Source organism: Malaclemys terrapin, chromosome 11 (assembly GCF_027887155.1).
Source record: "Malaclemys terrapin pileata isolate rMalTer1 chromosome 11, rMalTer1.hap1, whole genome shotgun sequence".
NCBI lineage: Eukaryota > Metazoa > Chordata > Testudines > Emydidae > Malaclemys > Malaclemys terrapin.
The window spans coordinates 9176983-9187529 of record NC_071515.1 but is presented as its reverse complement, the minus strand read 5'-3'; positions in this window follow the sequence as shown (position 1 = coordinate 9187529).

The window sequence follows — 10547 nt, the reverse complement described above, 5'->3', positions numbered from 1 at the left end:
AACCCAATTTTCCATTGAAAAATAGTTTCAACCGAAAAATTTTGACCAGCCCTAATTACCAGCTCACTTATGCCTCAAAGCCCTTTTAGTCAGCTTCAGAGCCAATCCTCCAGACATGTGAACCGTGCAGTTACCCTATGCCCTCGGGTTGGGAGCAATGAAAATAAAGTGAGGTTTGGGCCCTGTTTTAAAAGGTCATAAAAGTGAGGGTGGTGGGATCCCCAGTGAAGGGGGCAAAAGTCTCGTGGGTAGGCCAGAGTGATAGAGTGACAAGGGTACTGAAGCCATCCCCAGATAATCCCAAATCATTCTCTCCCTTCCTCTAAAAATATATGCCTGACACTTTCAACCATCTTTTGTGGTATTAGTAGGGTGACCAGATAGCAACTGTAAAAAATCGGGACGGGGGTTGGGGGTAATAGGAGCCTATATAAGAAAAAGCCCCCAAAATCGGGACTGTCCCTATAAAATCGGGACATCTGGTCACCCTAGGTGTTAGTACACTCCAGTATGGATTTGTTTCCTATGTCAGAGAGATCCAGCAAGGAACAGCAGCCTCAGACAGTGTTAGAGAGGAAATGCTGAGATCTTCAGACATCTGTGGGCTTTTGGATAGCCAGTGGCCCACTGAGGTGAATGAGAAATGAATATCCAAATCCCTTAGGAAGCCTTGAAAATCTCATCCAAAAAGCTTTCAGAACTTCCTCTCTGGGGCTCAGCGGAGAAAAATGCCATGACTGTCAAACAGAGACGATGCCCTCAGATCTTTTGAGGCTCCACAGTTTGTTGCAACCTTTACGTGTTTTAAAATGTTTCTTCATCTGAACTCAAAAGTTGTTCTGGCCTCTGTCCAATGCTTACAGTTCTAAAAGTAAAAAAAAAAAAAAAAAAAAAAAAAAAATCAGTGGATGTCCTCCAATGTCAAGGTTTAGGGTTTCACCCAACTCCCACTGAAGTCCTGGTCCTGCTTTGAGCAGGGGGCTGGACTAGATGACCTCCTGAGGTCTCTTCCAACCCTAATCTTCTATGATGCTATGTCAATGGCAAAATTCATATGGACTTTAATAGGCGCAGAATCAAGCCTTTGCATAACATATGTGCTCCAAAACATATCAACAGGATTCCTTCAGATGGTGAGAAAGTGAAGATTAAAGACAGAACGCTCAGATGGGTCTATGTCATGTGCTGAATAAATGACTCACCACAAATGGAGAACCTTCACTTCAGACAGATGGGGAAATGGTCTGAAATATGCTTCTCTGCTTAATTTAGATAATCGTGATTGCCCAGATGGGTCACTTGGTTTTCAGCATGAGTAGAGCCTTTCAAGGAGAAGGGCAGTGGTGGTGGTGGTGGTGGTGGTGTTGTTTTTGGCAAAATAAATGAGTCAGAAAGGTCACTCCTTTGGACGACTTTCAGAATCTTTTCTGCTGCTTCCCATCTGGTAATGCCTGCCTGCAGACACCAACACGAAGCTGCTCACAAGGTAGATTCAAACAGATGTGGTGCTAAATTGACACAACCGCACTGGGGAGACCCAGAGTACAATGAAGAATTGGCCAGAGGAGGAAGAGGGACAATATAGCCAACAACATTATTAGGTTTTGGACTAACTTAGCTGTTCTTTGGAGCCCAAAAAACCTCTAGCCATCTTCCCACCAAGTCTGGGGTCCTCTAAACATCAAGGCTCAAGTCACCTTTAATTTGGTTCGAGTGGGACTATTTGTTTAACAAGGTATTATTCAACAGGAGTAGAGGTATCAATCTGGCCCTTTAAAAATAAGTCTTTAACTTTTCTTATTGCACCGAGCACCTTGAAAATGTAAATTGATTGCAAGGGTTAAAACTTTGTCCTTCTGATTCTTTCTGAAGCTCCCATATTATTCATGGCTCCCTAGCAAAGCTGATCTGATCTTTCTGCCCATGTAAACTCAGAGTTGTGCTTCCTTGATTTTGGAAGAAAACAGTTTGCATTTGTAGTGGGAGACCTCCAGACTGCCATTAACAGTGTCACAATGGCCACAAGCTTCCTCCCAGCTGCTAGCTAACTGCCTGTAGCTGGGTTGGTACCTCCACTGTCAGAACAGACTCTGGATAAAAAGGTCTCAATAACTGTGCTCTACTTAGTGAGACAGAATACCTGACAGTGGGAAAGTGATGATAAACTTTCTCTTCCCCTGGGCTGGGGATTCACAGCCAGGCTCACCCATGGCAGAGGGACCTGTGTCCATTTCCATATATTACAGCAATGATTTCTTCCATGAAAGAAGTGTGCTGGGCTGAAAGGCAGCACTGCTACCATTCTATGATATTGGGGAGGGTTTCCCAGAGTTCTGAGAATGCCTCCCCCTCTTCCCTCACTGTCTCTGAAATCACAGCCACTAATCTTCTGATAGGAGAGGTCAGGAGTCCTCCTTTGCTTTGATCAGCCAGAACAGATGCTGTTTTGGAATGCACACCCCAAACCGCAAGGAGAGTTGGCTGCTCTGGCAGCAGAAGATCAGGAATTAACCCAGACTTCCATCTAGCAGCATAAAGCACTAGCCATCAGGCAAACAAACTGTTTTAGCTTTTTTTATGTTGGTAGAATCAGTCTTGTTAGTACCATTTGCAGAACAATACAATGGGCTGCTGGTTGTCACCAGTATAGTATAAACATGCACAATGCTGTTTTTGTGTAACACATAAAGTCAATGAGTGTGTTTTTTTACATTACTAAGGCTGATCACACTGTCCATGTAATATGGAATGGTGTTTCTTGGCTCTCTACATGTCACTAGTTCTGTTGAGGGCTTGTGTTTACCCTGCCTATTCAAAAATCATGTGGGCTGATACTGTTTCCTTAAAATACCCAATTCTGTTAAGGTGAGAAAGGGTTAAGTGGGTTCTGCTGACTCCCTGAGGCAGATGATGTATTACCCAACTGGGATATAAGGGGAAAGGGCACGATTCTCTAGAAAGAGAGGAACTAGTGTGTGGGCTGAGTAATCCTGAGGTAGGAGCATTGCAACAGCCAAACCTGAGCATTAAGTTCTCATTTTTGTCCTCTTTATGAAACCCCAGGAAGGGGGTGAGTTTGGGCTTTGCAAATCACATGGACTGTGTTTGTAGAGCAGGATGGGAAATGGATCTACTCAAATGCCTTTTAGGAGCTGAAACATCAATGTACTGAGCCCAACAGTGGGGTTGCAGTTACACCTACGTTGAACAAGGGAGGTGTCACTTGACCTGTGTGAGTGGTGCAGTTCACCAGTGTGACGATCCAACTCACCCTTTACACAGATACAGCAGCCCATGTAATGCCATACAGTGAACTATGATGCCCAAGGCCTACTCAAGCTCAGGCTGCAGCGGTGCACCTCTGCAGCACCCCTTTACAGCAGGACAGAACCTATATTATGGGGAAACCAAGACAAAGGATCTGATTCTGATTTCACTTACCCAGGCATACATCCAAAGCCATTTCATTTAAGACAGTGGAGTTACACCAGGGTAGAAGTGATGTAAGAGCAGAATCAGGCCCAGAGAGTGGTTAAGTGACGAGCCAGAGACTGGTGGAGCCACATTAGACCTAAGGCCTTTGAGTCTTGAAGCTGCGCTCATGTCTCCAGCCCACACTGCTCACTACTCAGGTTGGTTTTGAGCTGCTGAACATGACAAGTATGAGATGCAAGTGGCCCAGCTACACTGGGTATGGAAGGGTGGGTTTTATTGTGAAATTGTACACACATTTTTACCTTTTGTAACAATGTTTATTAAAAATAAGTGGGAGAAAAACTGCCCTAAAGTACTGACCTGGATGATGGAAAAGACTGAGAGACTTAATGCAAACCTTGTCCAGACAGGAATCAGGCCATATCCAGTAAAAGGATGTTGGATGGAAGCATGTATGGAGAACCACACCTGAGAAAATAGCAGAAGGCAGAGAAAATCTACCCGTTAGTTCTTGGCAGGTGAAAATGTAAATGAGAGAGAGTGTGAGAATGTGTGAATTCCTTTGGACAAAGCTGTAGGGTTACATGTGGGATGGAGGGAGACACATCTAGGCCTCCCCACAGGGCTGCCCAGAGGATTCAGGGGACCCGGGGCAAAGCAATTTCGGGGGCCCCTTCCATAAAAAAAGTTGCAATACTATAGAATACTATATTCTCGTGGGGGTCTCTGTGGGGCTCAGGACCTGGGGCAAATTGCCCCACTTGCCCCCACCCCCACCCCCCGGATGGCCCTGCCTCCCCATCCTAATCCAGGGACCACTCTGCTTACTCCCAGGCAACCTGGGGTCCCCACTGTCCTTCTGTACTCCCTCGCCCCTGCTCCTGGCCAACCTGGGGCCACCTGCTGTCCTGCGCTCTCACCCCATCACAACACTGCTGGTCCCTTTAAGGAGAGGTGCAGACTCAGGTTACCCATGACAAGCTAATTTAAAGAGCCCATCAAGCTGGTTAATTGGATAACAAGCACCTGGGCCTGATAAAAAGTCTTCAGGGGGCAGTTACAGGATGGTAGAGACTCTGCCAGGAGAGAGGAGCTCCCCAGGCTTGAGAAGCCAGGCACCAAGGAGGAAGGCTGGGCAACCCCTGGGCCAAGCAGAGAGACAACATCAGCTTTATTTGTGTTTAATAAAGTAAAGCCCCAGCATGGGAATTTTGTCTTGCTCGTCACAGTCCAAATGGATGTTCTTAAAGGACTTGAGAGAAGGGAAACTGAGGCAGGGACTGCCCCTTCATATCCTCACTGCAGCTACTCACATCTCCTGTAGCAGAATTGCCTTCGTATGGCTGATTCGGGGTCATTCTACAGTCCCTCTGCCATGGGAGGATTACACCTGTCAAGAAGGTGTGAGGAAATGTCTTTATTGCCCTCAAACAAACAATTGAGTACTTAAAAAAAAAAAAATCAAAGGGGCTATGTTTTAATGAGCCAAGGAATAAATTCAAATTTTTCACACTTGGCAAGGAATGCCTTCTAGTATTTGGCAGCTGGAATTCTCGACTTTTGCTTGTCTACAAATATGTTGGAAGGTTTCCAGCAATGTATGATGGTCTGTCTCCTGATCACTGGGCTGCAGACAGTGTTGTGGCCATGTCACATCCATTGCTAGCTGGCTGCAGCGACTGTTTGTCCAAACCTCACATCAGACTTGTAGGTGTAGACGTTTCTCAGTACAGCATGGCACCTACTCTGTCAGACAGTGACCAGACCATAGTAGATCTCAATAGTTTGTTGGGAACAGCAGATATAAAGGATATCTATAGCCATCCTGGTAGTTCTAGATCTTCCGATATATTCCTAGGACATATGGGGACACACCCACCCGAGTCTTGGTCATCTGAGGTAGCAGGAGTGTGCTGGCTTGCTTTCATGTACAGCTGGCACCCAGCGCCTTCACTGAAGAGGGATCTCCCCTGCAAAGGAGTAGCCCAGCCATTCTAGACATATGGTGGATGAGTTTGCACAAGTGTCAGGGAGCTTTGTAGTGTAGGCCATGCCTCTGTTGGGGAATAGTGCTCTCCACTGGTCCCTGAGACACTGAATGTCTGGGATTTGCTGTTGACAGGTTCAGCTGAGACTGCCTGAACCCTTCAAGATAGACCTTGCCTTTATCTTCTGGCTCAGATACCCAGTTTCTGACTCAGCCTTGCTTCCTGCTTCTGACTCCTGGTTCCTGATCCAGGACTCCAATTCCTGATGTCTGCCCCTGGCTCTAGCCAATAGGCTGGCAGCCCACAACCCAGCCCTGACACTGTTGATAGATAAATGTCTATCAGGGATGGTCTAGACAGTATTTGGTCCTGCCATGCGGGCAGGGGACTGGACTCGATGACCTCTCGAGGTCCCTTCCAGTCCTATAATCTATGAATCTATGAATCTATGAAGTTCCTCAAGAGCAGAGGATTTCATACCAAGCCAGAAAGTCCTCCTGTAAACAAAGCTTGATAATGTGTTGGCCTCTGCCCCAGGCAAGTTAACTTCCTACCACATTCCTGAGTTGGATCCGGCAGCCATGAGTCAGATTGAGCAGAGAGATGTCTGAATGAGGGGAATAGTTCAGCTTCCAAAGCTGCTGTCACATCTTCCGTTCGCCGACTTAACATCAGAGAAACAGCTCAGGGCAGGTTCTGGGTCAACCCTGAGCAGCCCACCAGTGTCAAACTCTGCCAGTCCTCCTGAAGGAGCAGGCACAACAGGTGGAACCAGCAGAGTACATAGGGTGACCAGATCACCAAAGACAAATATCGGGACGCGGGGGGGGGATGACGTGGTGGGGGGGGGGCCAAAAAAAAAAAAAAAAACCCTTCCTCCACAAGCGCTGGAGGGAGGCCCGGGAGACTCAGAAGGAGCGCGGGGCCGGGGTGAGTAAGAGTCCGGCCTGGCCCCGAGCAGGCAGGACTCAGTCGGGCGGTAGGGAGAGGAGGGGGGCGACCCGCGGGGCCAGGCGGCGGCTGTTGTTGTCCCCTCGGGCAGCGGGACTCAGGAGCAGCCGCTGCTGCAGCTCCCACTGCCGCGGGGGAGGAAGCGGCCATGGCGCTCCGCGGCTGCGGCGCCTCCGAACCCCCCGAGCCGGGGCCTGCTGCGGGGACCCAGCAGCGTGCACGCTGGGCCCAGCCCCTGGCCAGTCGCGTCTGGGCTGCTGCCCAGCTGGTGCTATCCCGCGGCGGCCTCGGAGTGGGGTCAGCAGGCCCCAGCCCCCCCGTCCCGCAGGGGAACGAACGGGGCTGGGCTGCCGATGCCTCCGCGGGATAGCACCAGCTGGGCAGCAGCCCAGACGCGACTGGCCAGGGCTGGGCCCAGCGTACGCGCTGCTGGGTCCCCGCAGCAGGCCCCGGCTCGGGGGGTTCGGAGGCGCCGCAGCCGCGGAGCGCCATGGCCGCTTCCTCCCCCGCGGCAGTGGGAGCTGCAGCAGCGGCTGCTCCTGAGTCCCGCTGCCCGAGGGGACAACAACAGCCGCCGCCTGGCCCCGCGGGCCGCCCCCCTCCTCTCCCTACCGCCCGACTGAGTCCTGCCTGCTCGGGGCCAGGCCGGACTCTTACTCACCCCGGCCCCGCGCTTCCCCTGAGTCTCCCGGGCCTCCCTCCAGCGCTTGCGGAGGGAGGGGGAATGGTGAGCCCGGGAAAGAGGCGGGGATTCGGGGAGGGAGCCAATCGGGGGAGGAGGGGGCGGAGTCGGGGCGGGGGGGGGGGTGCGAGCACTTCCGGGCTCTAGGCTCCGGGGCATTTCCTTGTTTGTCCAGTGTCCCGACCGCATGGGACGCGGGACAAACAAGGAAATATCGGGATGGTCCCGATAAAATTGGGACGTCTGGTCACCCTAAGAGTACAGGAGGCTAGAGGCTGTTTCAGAAAAAGAGCCAAACCATTCATGCAACTCTTGAAATGTTCCTCTGGGAAAAACAACCCTAATTACAGTGCAATTGTCACAAGGCTTTTTGTATGAGGGTATGAGATACCTGCCATCTGATTTCACATTAAAGGGGAAGGGACTATACAAAAGGGGACAATAACAAGACTTCATTCCCTGATGTATCAGGATGGTGAGTCTACTGGACCCACATGTGAAAAACAGTGTCTGAAGGCAAAACCTGCTCTCAAATGGAAACCTGCATTTAATTTAAAGAAAGCGAAATATTGACCACACACTTAATAAAGTTCAGTGACATGAGATGTCATCTTTAAAAGATATTCAGTCAAATATAAGAATCTAACTGGAAGAACTCTGACAAAAGCTTAATTTTTGATGATATAGTTAAATCACACGCTAAGTATAGACAGGGATCTTTTTGTGCTTGCATCTCTTAAGTTAAACATCGTATTAAAAATAATGTATTGGGTATTTAAAATTAGACTGAGGACAAAGGACAGATTTGTGCTAAGATGTTTATTGTATTGAGATATTCTGATCGGGGCTGGGATAAAACTTCGTTATCTGGTGGGACAGAAAGCGGTAAATTGCGATCGGATGTGGTGCTCAAACTAAAAGGCAAAATGATTTAGCAGAGATATCTGTCCATCTGAGTCATTACAGTGTGAACAGTGATAGAGTGTTTGCAATGTATGGTCTATCTGGAAATTCTCCACACTACCAAAAAGTCTGTCTTTGAAAGTTAATTCAGTAAAGATTTTGCATGAAAACCCATTGACCAAAGTACTTCAAAGCAGACTTGAATCATACCTAGAGCTGAGTGAATAATTGATTTTTTTGGTTCAGTGGTCAAAGAAAAAAGGAGAAAAATTTCATTTCATGTCTACCCAAAATAGATTTTTTTTTTTCAGATTTTCTCACTGAAATGAAAAACTGGGGGAAAAAATTGTTTCGAGTCAAATGAAATATTTTGTTTGACCCAAACCAAATTTTTATTCTTTTTTTTTTCATTTAGTTTGTGGGTACTTTTTACCCTTTTTTTTTTTAAGTAAATCTAGTTATATTTCTAAATGAAACATCATTTCAAAATGAAAAGTCAAAATGTTTTATTTCAAAAATGTCAAAGCGAAAGAGTTCAACTTAGAGGTTTTTGTCCAAAACTATTAGCCAAATTTCACCCATGTTCTCAAACAGTTTTTGGTTGCCCCAAAATGGCATTTTTGGTGAATAAACTATTTGCCTGAAAACTTGCACTCAACTCTCATCATGCCTTACTTGAGAACGCATATTTAACATGGTAGCAAATTTTTTGGAGATATACAGGCTCTTCTGCATCTGAGACTGATCTTGGCTGCGAGTTAGGAACACGAATATGCCATAAACACAAAATAAATCTGCTTGCAGTGCATTCCAAGAACTGTCTGGTTCATAACACGTGCCTGGGACCAAACCAGCCTTTGCTCCCGCATAGGTTAAGGAAATGCCAAGCCGCTTAGTGATGGCAACAGGAGGCAAACAGAATTTTGCTTAAGACGTTACTTATTCTTGCTGTTTGCCCATGTGAAGAGACAGCCCTCTGTTTGTCACAGTTAGTTGCTGTAGTGATGATTACAATATCACAAAGAAAGGGTGAGGATTTCAAATGTGGATAAGACGTATAAGCCAATGAAGCAAAGGAAAATTTGTATAGCAGGGTGGCTAAACCACAGCTCTTTTACAGTTAAAGCGCAGTTCGTGGAGTCAGCCCACACCCGCATTCTCTGCCTACCAGACTGGGAGTGGGGAGCTTGGCAGTGGCGCTGGAACACTTTTACTAGTGGGGGTGCTGAAAGCCAGCCCCTTACCCCTGTCTGCGCACCGCCCCCCCACCCCTCCCCCCGAGCTTGGGCCAGGAGCAGGGCCATGTCTATAAGGGGGAGACCTGGACAGGGGTAAGGGGGCTGCGGTGGGCATGGGGCCAGCAGCTGGGACCCCACAAGTGGGGCCGGGAATGGAGCCCTGGGAGCAGAGCCCTGGGCACAGGGCCGGGACCCCACGTGCAGGGCCAGGAGCAGAACCCCAGGTGTGGGGCGGAAGCCGAGAGCTTGCGTGTGGGGCCAGGAGGGTAGACAGGGGTGCAGGGCTGGCAGCTGTGATCCTGTGTGCAGGGCCGGGAGCAGAGGCGTAGCAAGCGCCCTCCATTCCCTCCGACCGGAGGGGGCCCCACAAGGAAGGGGACCCCTAAAAGTGGCAAAAAAAATGTAAGGTATAACTAGGTAAGTGACATTTATTGACACAATCCATGTCGGTTTTATTGACAAAACCGTGAAGTCATTATGATACATCATAATGCTATTGGCTACATCAGTTGTCTGTCGGTCAGTTTCGAATTTTAGTTGGATCCATTCAAAGAATGTATATTTGCGTTCATAATGGCGGTCGGCGGATAAATGTTATTAATTTAGTTGTTTAATTTTATATCGTTTGAAACGATTCGTTTCCAACGCAGAAGCATGCTTTGCGATGTCTAAGAAAACGTATAAGAGTGGAGCTAGTAAACGAAAGGCAGAAAAAGATGCCGAGAAGTAACTTGAGAAAATTCCAAAGTTGTCAACGTATTTTGCGCTGCAATCCAACGTACAGGTACAGGCACATGAAACGGACAGCGCTAGCAGCGACGAATCGTATCCAGAAGTGCTTCAAGTGAGGTCAAAGGTGAAGCCAGTTGTTATACCAAACAAACTGTGACAGATATTCCAGCTGCTGCCGGGAAAGAAGTATCTGAATCTGAACCACTGACTGATGATCCAGGAGATTGGCTGTCTATAATATCGGACAGGCAAGTGTGTGACATTGTTGCACGTGGCGCACCGCAGCAGAATGAAAGTTACGAATTTCCATTTAACGAGGAAAGACGGAGGTTCACAAGTACTCATTTCTATTGAACCATGGCAAATGGCGAGAAAATAAGACGTTCATGGTTAATGTACTCAGTTCAGAAAGATGCCATTTTTTGTTGTAAATTATTTGGCACTGGCGACATACCGCTACGTCATGGAACATCTGCTTGGAAAGCACTGTCAAAAATACTTCAGCAGCATGAAACAGGCAAAGGTCATCAAGACTGTATGGTGAAATGGTTTGACCTTTGGTCAGGCATAGTAAACCGTACATCTATTGACCAACTCGAATTGCAGGCTTTTCTGAAA